Genomic DNA, 18,243 nt, shown 5'->3' on the forward strand with positions numbered 1-18,243 from the left:
CTTGCACAGACTCATATAGATATATTTTTATAACCCACACTTGAGCGATTTTCTAGAATAGCAAATGACATTATCAATTGATTTGTTTATCTTATTCCAAAGGAAAGACCGACAACAACAAAGTTCATGAAGTAATTTAAAAATATGTCTATCTCCAACAAGCACTCACACATGGCCAGGTTGCGCATGCGCATCGCTATGCTGTGCAAGAATGCTGGCTGTGATGCCAAAGTTAAAAAATAAACTGCGCGCATAATTTACTTTGAAATTTAGGGCATATATTTTGAGCAAAATTATGTCAAATAGATGATGATTACGTGCTTCTGGTGTTTGAAGAAAATATTCAAATCTAAATTTAACAAAATATTGTCGTTTTACTCAATGTATAATAGTAGAAATATTCTTTCAAAACGATTTCATAGACTTGAAAACTGGCACCTCTGTGCTGCTAGGAGAATAGTAAAATGAGATGTATATACGAACAAAGTAGTTTTGTTGGATGAAAAAAATTCATCCCATAGTTTTTGTAACATTCTGCGGCGGTTTTTTAACTTTAAATTGGTGAAACAGTGAATACAAACTCTGAATTAGGTTGTGCGCGGTCATTTGTTGTTGAAAATGTAGTGATTATATTGTAAAAAGGTGAAAAATTTCGGTGCTAAAAAGTGCTAATCAGCTAGTACGAATGTGCTGATAATACGAATAACTTTGTATGAAGGTAAGATTTTCTTCCTACTTGGAAAATGCTCGACGTTTTATTGGAAATTAAGCTTTAAAAAGGTGATTCTCGTATATTTATATTTGGAAAAGATATAATTTAAACCCGCGAGAATGTGTTTCATTAGTTTTTTGACTCGATCAGTGATTATTTAGACTGGTATGCTGAGTTGAAATTTGATGAGTATCGAATGAGATGGACATAGGGACTGAGATGGACATGGGTACAGATACCCTATGTACAGTTCCAATTTTTCAAGTCGCTTTTTACACTTACCCCCTTTTTCCACTTCCCCCAGTGTACCTTATTTAACTTTTCTGGGAATAATGTTCCTGTGACATATTTAAGGAAAAAAAGTTTTTCTAACAAAAACTTTTTTCATGTCCATATTGAGTGAAAATTTATCAGCGTGTTTTATGCCTACTGCGCCAATTATAGGTTCAGCAGCCTATCATCAACCAACGACACATTTTGGACGTATAAAAATTTGTTTGGGAAGCAATTTAGCATAATCTAACATAATTGTGGATCAACATTTGAAAATGGTTTATGTTTAATTTGACTTTTTGTATCGAAGTAACTTAAAAACAATTACAAAAAAATAATTACTTTGAAAACGGGCAATGTTGCCGAAACGAAACTGAAGTGATATTTAATTGTAATAGTGGAAAAGAAGATGTTGTTTTTCAGCAAAGGCTAACCACTGAACGGTGTAATTTAGAAACCGTTATAAAGCTTGTAGATGATTTTGTATCGTATTTTATTCAAAAAATTGATAAACTTATAACTTATGACCAGTGTTGTAAAATGTCATTTGCATTCGTTTGTATAATTTTCCCAGAACTTTTTTCAGAAGTTAGCTATTGATTCTCGATATATGACGAACTTATAGCGCTTAAATGTGGCTACAACTTTGTCTAACAAGACATTGCTGTAAATATGTAATCTTGTGCGTGGGAGGCAAAATGTCATTCAAATGACATTATGTCAAATGACACGTGACATTTTGGAGAGTTTTCACTCTCCAGCCTTAGATGTTATATTTAGAGTAATGTACCCTTGACCAAAAATATAGCCCTACTCAAGCTTTATGAGTACATCTAAAATTATGATGTGAATTTTACTTCTGAAGAAAGTTATTAACAAATTAGTCAAATGACATGCAGATGACATTTTATAAGACTGCTTATGACATTATTTGCAAACAGCAATACACTTGTACTGTTAGATCCCTCTGAAAATTATTCATTAATTATCCACAATGCTGCTCAAGGTTGGAATAATTCCCAGGCAACAATACATCCATTCGAAGTTTACTTTAAAAGAAACGGTTAATTAGAAAACGTTAGCTTTATTAATCAGAAGTAATGACCCATGACACAAAAGCTGTTCACTTATTCATTTAAAAATTAATTGACTTTTTGAAACAATCGATCAATTTTACAAAAAAAAAATTGTGTCTGGGTGAGCTGCAGCACATTATAAAAATAAAAGGAACTTTGCAAGTATGTGTCAGAATGGCACTTTTTTTACAACATCGCACGGAAAAGGCCCTTGCGAAGTTATTGGTGGCACTCTCAAACGAATGGCAAAACGAGCAACTCTTGCCAAAGATTATGGAAATACTATCAAGACTCCTCGGGAGTTGTACGAATGGGCGAATGGACACGTTTTCAATCAAACAAAAATATCACTATATTACATTTCTTTTATATCACGAATGAGAAATACCGCCATCGGGGGTGGCAATGGGTCTGGGGGTGAGAATGGGTCATCGCTCTCACCGCGAGCATGGAGGGCGTAGAGCAAAATCGTTCTAAAAGGTCTCTTATATTTTTGTCTTCTTGTCCTCAGATACATCCATTCTACAAGCATTCTAAGTAGTTGAAACAGTGACCCATTCTCGCCCCCATTTGACCCATTGTCACCCCCGACGACGGTACTCAACAAGAGTTTGATGAACTTTTCAAAAAAGCAAAAACTATAATTGGCACACAAAAGCTTCATTCTTTTATACCAATCGCTCATAATAAAATCCTGGCTAAAAAATACTCCAACTCAGATGAAGACCCAAAAGTCTTTGAATTGTTCGACTAAGTTTATAAATTAATGAGTATTCAAGTAGAAATAAGAATTAAATGTAGTAACAAATTTAAATTGAAGAAAAAAATAAAAAAATGCGGAAAATTTATCATTCTTTTAATGTGCGTTTACCGGAAATCCCCCTAATGAAATTACCTACCGAGCTTCATCGTTGGAATCAAAATGTTTATCTGATAAAAAAAAATCGACCTCCAATTTTTTTTGCCAAACCAATTTTAATCTTTACATTCATTAATTTATTTTCTCGGTGAACGAAACGCTCTTTTATGTTTCAGACTTCATAGTTCAGACAAATTTACAATAGTCCATCAAACATCACAATTTTGAAAATCTGGTCATTTGTGTGTAACATTGATATAAGCAATCTAGGAAAATATACGCCCTTTTCAAATGTTGGTCCACATTAATGTTAGATTATGCTAAATTGCTTCCTAAACAAATTTTTACACTTCCAAAATGTGTCGTTGGTTGATGATAGGCTGCTGAACCTATAATTGGCGCTGTAGGCATAAAACACGCTGATAAATTTTCACTCAATATGGACATGAAACAAGTTTTTGTTAGAAAAACTTTTTTTCCTTAAATATGTCACAGGAACATTATTCCCAGAAAAGTTAGATAATTAAAATACCTATCTGCAGAAAAAATTTCATCGATTTCTGAGATGAGGTTTTTTTGTAATATCGATTTTAATTTTTAAAACTTTTTTTTTCAGTGTAGAAATCGGTATTTTATTTTTTGGATATTTTTCCAAAAAACTTCTGGGAATTTCACGACAGTCCGCCATACAACACTTTTTTGTAGGTCTTGTCATTTTAGAGTTACATCGATTTATAAAAAATCCATGAAAGAAAATTAGGCCCTCATCAAATGTTACTCTTGACAATTTTTGAAAAACTAAAAGTATGCAGAGTGGCTTAGAAATACCATATCTTTATGCCCACCAAGTTTCATTCAATTCTGAGATGGTGCTGCCAACCGCTGGTCGAGTTGGCGCGAAATTCGTCATAACGGTCATTGAGCATAACGGACATTTGGCATAACCAACGTCAAAAGTGAGGGTTTTTTGGCATAACGGACATTTGGCATAATCTCTACTTGCGTTCGCTAAATGATTACTAAGTGGTGCGGGAAACACCCCGGAATAGTAAATATAACACCCGTCGATAACAATATAAAAAAGACATTATCCTCTCGTGGAAAGAATGCATTTGCAATGCAATGCAAAAGTAGGTGCATGCTCGGATAAGAGCAGTGGTGGATGTAATCCCCTCTTAGAAAGTAGGCGTGTGGCCGGATTATGGCAATGAAGGATATAATACCTTCTTTAAAAGTAGGTGCTTGCCCGGATTACGGCAATGGAGGATATGATCTCTTCTTTAAAAGTCGGGGCTTTACCGAATTAAGGTCATGGTGGATGCGATCCCTTCTTTAAAGGTAGGCGCTTGCATGGATTATGGCAATGGATGATGTGATCCCTTCTTTAAAAGTAGGTGCATGACCGGATTAAGGCCATGGTTAATGCGATCCCTTCTTTAAAAGTAGGCGTTTACATGGATTATGGCAATGGAGGATGTGATCCCTTCTTGAAAAGTAGGCGCTTGCCCGGATTATGACAATGGTGGATGTGATTACTTTTTAAAAAGAAGGCGCTTGCCCTTGAGGCAATGGTGGATGTGATCCCTTCTTTAAAAATAGGCGCTTGCGCGGATTATGGCAATGGAGGATTTGATTTGTTATTTAAAAGTAGGCGCTCGTCCGGATTGAAGCAATGGTGGATGTGATCCCTTCTTTAAAAGTAGGCCCTGCTCGGATTATGGCAATGGTAGATGTGACTCCTTGTTCATAAGTAGGCGCTTGTCGGGAATAAATCAATGGTAGATGTGATCTCTTCCCCGAAAAGCACAATTCAGGTTGATTTGGTTTCAATAACTCATATGTGACTTGATTGGTTTTAGTAACTCGTTTATGACAAGTGTGTTGCCTGAGTTTTTAAAGTTAGGTGCTTGCCCGGATTAAAGCAACGGTGGATTTGATCCGGTTTTAAGGCGCATGCCCGGATTGAAGCAATGGTGGATGTAATCCCTCTCTCGGAAGTAATTCTGCCGTTTTGTTATTTCGTTCTTCCGGAAAATGTCTACCATCAGTCTAAATTTATCAGAAAATAGGCTCGACCTACTTTATCTACGCTAAACATTACATGAAATATTCCTTTCGCTTTCACAGTTCGAAATTATGCCAAATGTCCGTTATGCCAAATAACCTACTCTTTTCTTGCAGTTCAAAATTATGCCAAATGTCTGTTATGCCAATCGACCATTATGCCAAATGGCCTTTATGCCAAATGACCTTATGCCAAATGACGTTATGCCAAATGACATGCTAAATGATCCAGACCTGGTGAAAGTATTACAACAAATTCAAAACTAGCCTAGATATTAGCAAAAGAGAGCGTATTGAAAAAGAGTCTCTCATTAGGACATACGACGTATTCAAAAAGCATGCTAGAATTCTTTCAAGGTTGTCTTATCCACTTCATATATTTCCTTAGATTGTTACGTTTGTAGGAATACTCATTTTATTTTAAGGTCGGCTGGACTACAAATACTGTCATGTCAATTCAGTCCACAGAAAATTTCGATTAACCAACTTCAATGTAAGTATTTTTTTTAGAACAAAGGAAATTGAAGTGGAAGAGAACTCACATGAATCCTAGGAGAAAAATTGCAGCTCTGGTGCAGTGTGCGAAAGACGCCGGCGTTCGATCTCCGTTGGAGTAATTTGCTTGTTTTTCTTAAAAAAAGTGTAATGAAATATTTTAAGGTCACTCCACAACTGTCATTTTTGTTGATTCAGCTTTGCTGCGTCGCAGCATGCGTGAAAGAATAAAAATGACAGTTATGCGTTGCTTCCGTATCGAGTGATGTGCCCCCGCAAACGCGAGCACTTTGAAACTTGGATTCTGTCAGGAGTGACCTTAAGTATATTTTTTTCGTGCATCTAAGCATCTAACAGTCTATCAGTTTGACCAACAATTACTCGAGCATCCACAAAGTTCCACCAACAGCGACTCAAACAATCAAATTGTTCGACTAACAATATCACACATGGCCGACTGAAGTATCAACTTGAGCAAACAATATATTGTTTGTTTATATGAGTTTGGGCAACTTCGTTTGGCATAAGTATTTTTGTGGTTTGTGCTAACGTAAAAACGACACGGCACTCATAAGAAACGCGGCGTGAGACAAGACATAACACTTATAGTTCTCACAATCGTCAACAATTTAAAAAATCACCTTTATTGTAGACCGGTTTCGTGTGCGATGTCACCCAAGTTTGGGACTTTGTTCTATGGGTTGGACATAGAACCGAAGATGGGTGACATCGCACCTGAAAACGGTCGACAAACAATATGTTTTTTTTTTTATTTTTGACGATTGTAAGAAATATAAGCACACACAAACAGACATAACACGCATGCGCGCAACGGATTTGCTCCAGTTTGATGTTTGCCCACTACCGCCATCTGGATATCGTTAGTGTTTGCACGACGTTGAATCTGGTTGAGTGAATATTCAATGTGTTATGTCTGTTTGTCTGTCTATAAGTATTATGTCTTGTCTCGCGTCGCATTTCTTATGAGTTCGTTTGGTATATTTGGCCAACGTTAACTGTACTTCATTCGTACAAACGGAAATCAAAATCGCTTCGATTTTTTCAAACAAAGCTGCCAGCTGTACCTACTCAAACATCTTCTCGCGCGATCAAACAAAGCAGCTATCGCAGCATTTTATCGTTGTAGGGTGCTGCAGATCTGTCATTGATTTACACACAATCTTTATCTTCTGAATGTCTTTCAAAATACGCCCATTAAAATAGTGTTTCAAAACTTCTTTAAATGTGCACATCATGCGACAGCGGTCATAGCTTAGCCGGCGAAACACCTATCTAGCGTACTGGGCGATAGGTTTGATTCCTACCTAAGGATAGGATAAAAAAAATCAAAAACATTCTTGCAAAAGAATTTATGAATAGTACAAAATAGCTGTTCATACTGAAGCCTATAGGCTTATATATAAATATATATATATAAATATATAAATATTATTTCAAAGATTTTCTCTGGTATTACAGGAAAATCTTATCATTGTAGGTAAAAAATCTTTCATTGGTTTCTTTTGGATTTTTTTTTGCGCCATCATATTCTATCAGAAGTTTCAGTAAAATGTTTTTTAATAATATAAAAAAAATGCTTCAAGTAGATTTCGCCAAAGCATACATCAAAAATACTTAAAAAGCTTCAAGATGATTGCATCTATAGTATTTCATTATTTAAAAAAAGGGGGTCCCGTAGCGTAGTTGGCTACACGTTCGCCTTGCAAACGGATGGTCATGGGTTCGATTCCCAGCCCCTCCACCAAACCCTCGTCAGTCGACAGATCCGCAGCCCATACGGTGGCGTTTTGGGGTACGCGCCTTACCGTTACGGCTGCCTGATGACGATTGACAACTTGTCCTTTTCGGAGGCATTCCTCCAACGTTACTCGGATAAATGGCAACCGAACAATGCAACGATCATTGGATACACGATATGGACAAACGGACACAATGGACTCACGGTGAGATGAACTGGCAACGACAACAATAAATGAGTAATGAAAAAATTTAAAAATAGAATCTGTGTGGATTCTGTACAGCAGAATACCAAAGTAGACCTCGGCACAGTAGACATCTTAGAAAAAATAGGTTTAGAGGTTCCTCTATGGAATCTTACAGAAGTTCTTTCCTTTAAAATATATATCTCTGAAATATTCTAAAAAACGAACAAAAACCACTGTGGCCAACTGTTTACAAGTTTCACACCCATCCAGTGTTTCCTCTGATTTGTCACGCTACTCGATATCCCCTCTCCTCCCTAAAAGCGTACCGTACGTTGTGGATAGCCCCAATACACCCTTCTAGATATTCACTGTGAAACGCTTCAACATTACGTTTCAATAGCCTAACTAACTCTCGTTCTTCGTCCAGCGATCTCCCCTAAATCTCTACAGCTTAACACTTTTAGCTCAAATCATACAGCTCAGTTACAGTTATGTCACATTCACACCGTACTCTACGGCTTTGGGACAGTTCGTCGAATGACGTTTGATCGAACGACGGTTGGTCAAATGACATTTAGTCGAAAGAACATTTAATCGAAGGGACATTTGATCGAACGGAATTTCAACCGGCAATAGGTAACTTAGTAAAATGGATAATTCGTCAATATATTTTTGGTTAAATTTGAATAAATAATCCACAAGAAACATGAATGAACTGATTAGAGGAATTCAGTGGACGCGAGGAAGTTCAATCAGCAGCGGAAGAAACGAATACGGGGCTACTGAGATTTTATTTTCACCTGAGTAAACGAAAACTTCTGAAGACCCTTCTTCTTCTTATTGGCATTACATCCCCACACTGGGACAGAGCCGCCTTGCAGCTTAGTGTTTATTAAGCACTTCCACAGTTATTAACTGCGAGGTTTCTAAGCCAGGTTACCATTTTTACATTCGTATATCATGAGGCTAGCACGATGGTACTTTCATGCCCAGGGAAGTCGAGACAATTTCCAATCCGAAAACTGCCTAGACCGGCACCGGGAATCGAACCCAGCCACCCTCAGCATGGTCTTGCTTTGTAGCCGCGCGCCTTACCGCACGGCTAAGGAGGACCCCCCTGAAGACCCTGGTGGGTTATAAAAAAAATTGAAATCCTACAGAAATAGCAAAATAGATGCCATTCGACGATATGTCTTCCAACGACATGGTATAGCTACTCTACATCCTTCTTCTACTCTAAAATATCAAAATCTGCTTAATTTATTACTTGTATTTAACGACAAGGCTGCTTCCGATTTCTTATAGGTCGTTTTGCATCAAGCTACTACTGGGCCTTCCTTAGCCGTGCGAAAAGATGCGCGTCTACAAATCAAGACCATGCTGAAGATGGCTGAGTTTGATTCCCGGTCTGGTTTAGGAAATTTTAGGATTGGAAAATCGCTCGACTTCCCTGGACATAAAAGTATCATCGTGTTAGCCTCATGATATACAAATACAAACATGAAAAATTGGCATAGAAACCTCGCTGTAACTGTGCTGTTGTAATAAGAAAAATTACAACCTTTTTTTCTTCATTTTCCTGGTAAAGATGAGTTCTACTCGTAAACACCATTTTTGGAAAATGGCGTATATGTCGCTTTTTAAGATAACGACAGTGTGAAAGTGCTTGATGAACATTAAGCTGCGAGGCGGCAATGTCCCAGTGGGGGATGTTATGCCAATAAAAAGAAGATGTACTACTGATCAAATTGAAACTCACTCGATGCTTTCTCATTCGCAAATACAGGTACCGGCAAGTCATCGGTGTCATCTGATGGTGATCCTGATAGCTATTCCCTAGTAACATTTTGATTTTATGCTGGTTTTATAACACTCTTGTAGAGTAAATTATGGTCTTCAAGAGCGTTATAAAACTTAAAATGTTACTTGAGTTGTGTACCAGGAACAAATTCCACTTTGGGTTCAGGTTCGGGATATTTATTTTTAAGATGAGTTATGAAGCAACGACGGGACAAGCGAGCGAGGGTGGACTTCCTGGCCGACGAAGAGGTCAGAGCAACAAGAACTAGTAACATTCGCCTCCTACACGCTATCTCACGATGCCTGAGTGGATCAACGATGTATCCAATGATGCCAGTGAAAAACGCGACAGGTCAGTTACTCACTGATCAAGTGACACCAACAAAGTTGGCAGGGTTTGCAGAAATCGCTCTCAATAAATAACGAGCAACGATAAAAGAAAGAAGCTTTCCAAAAGAAATTTATCATGAAATACAGGATCCCGAATCAGTTCTATATCATGACAGCTTGCGAAAAAAAAGTCTCTCGCTGTGTATATCGTATGTAGACTTTTTCATTCTCTTTTGGTTTCAATCCCTGCACGTTGGTTCTAATTATAAACATCTCGGAATGTGCCGCCAAAAATGGGGAAGTACTTGGAGCTCTGCCTTATCTGCTTCCTTTGATCAGTTAACATAATTAGAAGCGTTGAAGTGTTCTCTAAGCATAGAGAGATCTGCTAGCAACTGGATGGATCTTCTTCATTCCTTCAGCAGATCTGTTCGTTATCGTTTTCGACGGTATTTCCTCATGGGAAATCACGAGTAATGTTGAATAAATAAAAAAAAGAGATTCGTATGGAAATTTCGCATGGGCAGTTCACAACGAGCATACTCGCCTACTATGTGGGACAACGTTTGCTGGGTCAACTAGTATTAGAATTAATCCCTTAGTGATGTACAATAAATAGGGGGAGATCCCCCAGCGCTGGACACCTCCCAATACCGGACACTTCTCAAAACAACACTTGAAGAGGTCTTTCCACAAGTAGGGTTAAGACAGGCATTTTCGTCTGTTCGTCCGAAAACCGATAAACCGAAAAATAAAAACCGTCAGCCCCGAAAACCGATAAAAGAGACACTTTTTTGCCAAACTCATCCTTACTAAATCGTAAACTCAGGAGATACGTTCTGCTATAGTGAAGTTCTGGCAAATGGACGTTGTTTTCGTTGGTTTTAGCCCGTACGACGATGGACAGAAATACCTGCCGTGTCCCTACTGATAGTTTTCATGATCGTCATGTGAAAGCGAAAACAGTAACATTCTCATTTTCATGAGACCAAATGAAAATGAAGCGGGTTCCCGGTCAGCTGTCACAATACAAGCAGTCATGATGGGAATGTTGCTTTGTTTTGAAATCTAAATTTCTAAATAGTTTTAATAGATCTGTGCAAATAACGATGACTAGTCGATAAAATGATTATATTGTTCCTGGATTTCGAGTTAAAAGTAACATTATTGAAGAAGAAACAGCTTATTTATAATAAAAATCCGTGAAAATTTAGCGGAATTCCTTTCATTGTTTATGTTTTCAATGGAAGCGGGAAAGAATAAAATGTAAATATCGCGAGACCTCTCTCTCTGAAAATGTGAAAATCTCAGTACTGTTTTCCACCATCTTGTGTAGGACAAAAGAAAGCTACTTAAAAATCCTGTACCTGCATGGTATATCAGATCAGAATTAAATTGAACAAAAATGTCAAAAAATTTCATGTTTCGTCTTATTTTAGAAAATTTGAGTAAACTATATTAAAGTCATTCGATTGATTTCTGATTATGTGGAGATGGTCAATAATAACCATATTTTATAACTGTGGTGTAAAATCAATGTCTGTATTCGGTAGCTGTCCCCGGGTCTGGACACTGTGATTTTGATCAAATAGCCATTTTTTACACCTGTTTTGTTAAACTTATTTCAATTCAATTGTTTTTTCTTGCTAAGGTATCTGAAATCCACTGAAGTATGTAGAAACAAAAATTGAAGATGTCAATAAAAAAGAGGGGAATTTGGAGTAGGATACAAAAAATGTAACTCGTGGGTCAAATAAGTTCAACTGACATACTTTAATATCTACAGTTTGAAGCAAGTGAAAAATATTACTATTCTAAATAGTGGCGTAGCCAGAAAATTGGTCTGGGGTGAGGGGGTTGGTTGGGATGGTTAAAAAAAAAATTCTTCTAAAAATGTTTGTCTCTGGGGGGGGGGGGTGAGGTTATGTCCACAACCAAGTAGCACAACCCCACACAACCCTACTTCATCGAGCGCCGTTGCTGATTAAGCAACTGTGTAGAAACCAATACTTAATACTCATCCTACTTGGTTGGCATTGTACAAAAATACATATGAGAGAGTTAGTTCTAAAAATGTATTGCGTACTAGTTTCGTGGGAAAAAACCCCACCGAAAGGAGCAGATACCCTCTAATGCTTTTTCCGAACAAAATCTATCACATGTTGTGCATATGCATAATCGAGTTTCAGACATAGTAATAAATGTTCAAATTCTCTCTGTTCAAAATTTTAATGCTGAATGCATGAATAGTTAATACATAGTCCTTTCTTATTCGAAATTCAAGAGCCTAACTAGTGAGGCCTTCCAATTACAATCCGGAAACTCTTTGAGCATTTCAGGATGGGATACACGATTGATCGACTTTCAGTGGTCAAAAACGAGGCACTAACTAAACGAGCATACTTTCAAGGTGAGAATACGTATGGGAAAGTTTAAATCAAGTTGTGGACCCGAGTAGCACACTTGTCTTTGGCAAGGTTCTATGACTCATATGTGACCAAGTTAAGTCACATTATAGAGTTGCTTAAAGCAATACAACCAAAATTGTGCTAATAGGGGAATCAAATGAACTAATTTTAAAATTATAAAATCGCGCGTAGAATCACAAGGGCGTAACTGATAGATTTCTCATCAACTATTTTAGTTTTCGTTCATAACTCACCTGTTTCAAAAGATATAACCATTACTACCTATTGCTTATGGTGCAAGATGTAAAATCCGCAAGAATTAATATTGAACAAAACATTAAAATTGCTCCAAAAATGCATTTGAGAGACCCCAACACTGATTTTATGGCTACGCCACTGCATGGCGAATCGCAGTCATAAATTTATTTCAAATCTAAATGCCCAGCGGTACTCAAAAATTGCCAAAATATCCAAGCAACAGAACCAATTGATCACAATTCGTATCGTATATCTGGCAACCACATACCTGAGAATATCCTGAAGCAAATGTACGCACAAATTGATATGAATTACCTTCCTCTTTCCTTCTACTAACGAAATATCACATGCCAATTAAAAAGACGCTTCGTACGGATTTGCAAAACCCCGACCAAATAGAAAAATAGGCATTAATTTCATCGGTTCGTTTTGCTGAAATGCTTGCTCACCGCAGGGAAAAAACTTTGGAAGAAAAGTAGTCTATTTACTTTTCGATCTATTGCTTTGGATAGATTGAATCAGTAATAATTTGTGTTTGGAGCTCAATCAAAATTACTAAAAACAAATTTAAGACTCTAAAATATTAAGAAAATTTTTATTATCATTTTCAGCTGAGCTAGGCAGGAAGGTTCGTGTTGAATTATTCTTCATTTGTAAACATATTGCTTACTCACATGTCAAAACATTTGGGTTTATTATTCACACTTGGCTTCCAGACTACTCCAGTAAAGATATCATGATTCGCCATTGAAGGAAAAGACTGTCTTTCTCACTACCTTTATTACTCGATCACGCCTTCCACATTGAATATGTAGGAGACTTCGACACTTAAAACAAGAGACGAACCCCAACAATAAGTCAAATTTTTGCTTTATTTTAACAGATAAGCAACATAATTATTTTTGTTAGGCTATGATACATGCAATTATTCTGCTAGTATAGAACCAAATCCTCATTTCTCATGTACCATTACATAATCACCCTTGTACTCACAGTTGTCATACTTTGACGACGTAGGAAGTACATGATCATATCAGATCAGATCCGCCACCAGTGGGCATGATCTAGTTCACACCGATTGAGTGCGCAGGCACGGTCGGGTATAATTGAATGCACAAATATGAAATAATAAATTCTCCGCCATCGCCCGGCAGCCCTACAAGCATACCTTATTCTGCACTCATTTGGCCGAGACGCAAACAGAACTCAACCCACAATAGAACCATTCCGTATGCACCCAGCTGATGTTGTTATTCAATGGCTGGCTAGAATTCCACGGCAGCATTAAGTGGCCCTCTCACCCCACTGAAAATCAACAAAAAAATTCCTTCAAAGGACCATACGAGTTATTGGTTTACGAATGTGCCCTTCCCACGATCCACTGTCCATGCCAGAGATGTCGATCGTGCACAGACTCCGATGCCGATGTTGATGGTGATGGCGGCGATGTTGGGGACTTGCGACTGCCACAAGGCTCTCCGGGGTCTCTCAGATGGTTATTATGGTCACGATCGCACGTATGTATGCAATCACAATAATAATAATTAGACGGTGCTGTCGGTAGTGGTGAAGCGAACCACAGCACCGACCGAATGAGTATGTCCTCTGGAATGCTGTCCATCGTTTCACCATGTATCCAGTCCATCCACGTATTCTCCTTCACATACATAAAATCCCGCAATGAAAGATCTGACGCGTAAGTGTCCCCGAAGACGGTGAAGCGAAAGAAATGAAAAACGAAACACGTCCACGTACGCGCGATCACTCCGAACTCTCATTTCCAGCGAATCCAATCAGACATAATAAAATATAACAAATTCAACAGAAACATGATGATTTCGGGAAAACTCGATCTTCTTACATTCGATTGCACCGCACAGCAGCTTCAGATATCCGGCTCCGCACTTGATCCGGACCGCGATCCCGATCGAGAACGCACTATAGATCAGTTAACCCACGGCACGAGCACCAAACACACACTTGACGACACCCCGCTGTTGTTTGAGTTTGATTCCAAGATTCGAAAATTCCTTCGGACCCCGTTATATCTCGTGGTGGTCGTACACAGGCCTCTGTTTTCTTTTGCTTTCTCACTCTCACTCGTGTGCCCTTCTCCCGGAACACGGGGACACGAATTTTCTCCGCTCCGTTTCCCGTCTCACTCTGTTCCACTTATCGCGCGATTTCAGGTGTCTCAGTATAGTGCCTCGAGTGGATACCGCTGGGTCCAAATATCGACCGTCCGAACGCGCTGCGAATTGAAGACTGACTCAGCTGAGTTTCCCTCTTCGCATCTGAGCCAGCGACCATCGGTAGCTTCTTAGGCGGTGGCGTTTCGGTCTGGGGTCTTTAGATCAACAACGCGCACGGTTCTCTCCGCTTCTCTTCGAAGACGGAGACGTGGTCGCGTTGCGATATGCAACGAAAACCAGTTCAGCGAGAAATGGAAAACACGATGGGAAAGAGTTTATTCTCAAAAAGCGCGAGAAAACTGTGCATGGGCGCCCCGTCGAATGTTGGGGGCAACTTGTGTAGCTCAGGTGTTCCATCGCATGCTGCGTGCGTCCGTCAGGTGATTGAAAAAATCGGAGAGAGTATCAGAAAAAAACAGGATTTATGAGAGAAGCTATTGGATTGGCTTTGATTGGATTTCGTTTATGATTGATGCGTGTGCTTGAGATTCTGTCACGCTGAAAGAAACGTTCGAACAAATTTTTGAAGGATAGCATCACGATCGTTCGTAGATTTTTGGTAAAGTTTTAGTTTGTTTGCTAGCATAAGAAAGATAGATTTGTCGTTATTCACTCTGGGTACCTTGTGACTTGAGCTGATTTCATATCTATTCTCGGTTAAACAATCAAGTTGACATTGTTTGTTCTTTTACCATGCCATAATTGTCAATATGTCGCAAAAACAATAGATTATATCACATTAAAACATCCTTATGAAATAAATAAAGAATTCATTCGAAGATTACGGAAACTTAAAATCAGTAATTTTCAAGCAGCAAGCTGCATGCTGCCGACCATAAATTTATTTCACCAACGACTAATTTCGAATTTATTAAAATTATTTTTCAACCAAGCCATGAATCCAACATTTGTATTCAAGTATTTTAGAAACGGTTTTAATAAATTTCTCTAGATTTAAATTTATTTTTTGTGATAAGAAATGAATAGTCGTAAATTCGAAATCGCTGTTAAACTTCCGGGACCTGCATGATCCTGGATAACTCACGGATTTCCGTCACTCTAGTAAACGACAAGTGTGGTTTTTCGAACGCGTTGTACTTTTTACAACGGTGCGAGCCCCGGAAGGTTAAGTCGGCGCTGGCGTGGCGACATAAATCAGAGTTATCCAATCTATTATCCAATACTACGAAGTTTGAATTGTGTTTTATCGTCTTGAAATTGTTTAGTAATTTATTAGAAAAGTGTCCAGAAATTCTTTAAAAAATTTCTTCAAAAACTTTCAATTCCTGCAATTTCTGAAAATATACGAAGAATGAAGAAGTATGATGTGATGATGAAACGACTGTAACCTCTATATTTTAGGTACTTTTCTCTGCATGCAGTCTGAATTCCAGTGTCTATTTTGACTAATAATGTTTTAGTCTTACTAATATCCAGAACAGCAGTAAAACAGCCCTGTTGTAGCTTTGGAATTTTGGAAATTTGAAGGTTAATTTAGTATCGATGGGTTCCCAAGTCTTTCACTGTTGATTCACGCTTTAGCGGTATCCTTCCAATTGCATAGTCGAAATGGTAAGGCGAGAAATTAGTTTGCGTCCGAACGAAATAATCAAACATTTTGACACGTTTAATGGGTTGAATGACATTCGCCAGAAAGTCATTTGCCAGAATGCTTTTTGCCAGAATCAATTTGCCAGAATGCACCATTCCCCAGAATTTGTCATCTCCTATTTGCCATGCACGCGTTTGCCCAGTTTGCGCAATAGTTTATAACGTCATGAACTTTTCACATAACTGTGAACAGCGTCAAAATTGGCATTCGACAAGGGACATTTTCCAATTTGTTTTGTTGTTGTTGTTTTCTAGTGAGGAATATAACACCACACCGGTCTACAATAGATTTGAAAAGACGTAATTCTTTCGAAGAAAGCATATATAAGCCGGGTATATCTGCTTGTCCGGATAAGGGCAATGGCGGTTGTGATCCCTTTCTTTCAAATAGGTGTTTGCCCAGATTAAGGCAATGGTGGAATTTATCCCCTTTTAAAAAATAGGCGCTTGCCCGGATTAAAGTAATTTTGGAAATGATCCCTTCTTCAAAAGAAGGCTTTTTCCCGGATTAAGGCAATAGTGGATGTAATTCCCTCTTTAAAAGTAGGTGCTTGCCCGGATTAAGGCAATGGTGAATGAGAACACTTCTTTAAAAGCAGGCGCTAGCCCGGATTGACGCTATGGCGGATGTAATTCATTCTTTAAAAGGAGGCGCTTGCCCGGATTAAGGCAATGGTGGATGTGATCCCTTCTTTAAAAATAGACGTTTGCCACAAATGAAGCAATGGTGGGTGTGATACCTTCTTTAAAAATAGGCACTTGTCCGGATTAAGACAATGGTGGATGTAATTTATTCTTTAAAAGAAGGCGCTTTCTCGGATTAAGGCAATGGTGAATGAGATCACTTCTTTAAAATGATGGTGGATATGATTCAAAAGAAGGCGCTTGCCAATTATTTAAAAGGAGGCGCTTGCCCGGATTAAGGTAATGGTGGATATGATCCCTTCTTTGAAAATAGGCGTTTGCCAGAAATGGAGTAATGCGGTGGATATGATCATTTTTTTTTAAAGAAGGCGATCGCTCCAATTAAGGCAAGGATAGATGTTATCTCTTCTCTAGAAGTAGGCTTTTGTTCATCCCCGTGTTTGAATATGACAATTGTGGCTATAATTCCTTCTTTAAAAGTAGACATTTTCCCTAGACTATAACTTCTTCAATGAAAGCAAATAGCTGTCTAGTATAACTTAAAGTGATATTGTCCAATCGTAGATGGTCGGGGTTCAGCAAATTCGCACCAAGCGCCAACGAAAAATTACCGATTTTTCTGCTAAAAGTTTCGCTTAGCAGATTTAATTGAACGCAAATCGTATCGGATATCCCTCAACCCCATAACTGAGGAAGTAGTGGCCTACTGCAAATGTACGCTTAAATTGATATGAAACTATTTCCGTTGTCCTTGTACGATCAAAATATAACAAGTCAGTCGAAAAGCCACTCAATGCGGTTTGGCTGAACCCCGATCAGATATGATTCAAAAGTCTGCGTCTGGAATAAGGCGAAGAAATACACTGCTAATAATATTTAAATGATAAATGCATCGCCGTTATATTTCTTTGCAATAGCTCCACCCACGGTGTGCCTGTGACGGTTATTAACGAAAAAAAATGTCCATCCATTCTGAACTCGCCTTTCGAAAGATATAATATCCAGGCGTCTGCTATGAAAATTTCAAAATATTTCATCTAGGGAATCGAAAGTTATAGCAGTTACAAATTTAATGATTTTTGCGTTCGATATTTCACTAATATGCAACCATATATACCGTGAGTTTCCTCCTGATTACATCCAAATAAATTATCATCAAATATGCAATTTGCAACCTCAATCAACTATAACCCAAAACCTATTATTTGAATAATAGAAAAATACCAATGACAAAATAGACAATACAACCACAATACAGTATTCAAATTACAGAATTATTGCACTTCAATCTCCTAATCATACTAAAGTGTGAATATTGTCTATGACAGACAAGTAACTACACTCTGTATGATGATTCTGCTTTTATCAAATATGATAATAGTTGGTAACATAGAATAACGCGCTGAAACAATTTTGTTTTTCATGGGTACTAGGGTGGCTCAAAAAACATTTTTTCAAATTTTTTGATGGGCCGCCCTCTTATTCGTTTCTATTTGATGCCCTGATGCTCTGGACAAAATTTTAGCCAAATCGGCCAACGTTTGGGCAGTGCTAAACTCGTTGGAAGTTTATAT

The 18,243-nt window shown here is 38.1% G+C and overlaps 1 protein-coding gene across 1 annotated transcript in view; it reads right to left on the reverse strand.

Moving 5' to 3' along the window:
- LOC134222353 (chaoptin) overlaps positions 1-14,499 on the reverse strand; it is a 96,051-nt gene extending 81,552 nt beyond the window's left edge. The window contains exon 1 of the mRNA XM_062701513.1: positions 14,083-14,499. The gene's annotated coding sequence lies outside the window, so the exon portion shown is untranslated. The remainder of the gene's footprint in view (positions 1-14,082) is intronic.
- Positions 14,500-18,243: the final 3,744 nt, after the last annotated feature.

This window comes from Armigeres subalbatus, chromosome 1 (assembly GCF_024139115.2).
Source record: "Armigeres subalbatus isolate Guangzhou_Male chromosome 1, GZ_Asu_2, whole genome shotgun sequence".
Taxonomy (NCBI): domain Eukaryota; kingdom Metazoa; phylum Arthropoda; class Insecta; order Diptera; family Culicidae; genus Armigeres; species Armigeres subalbatus.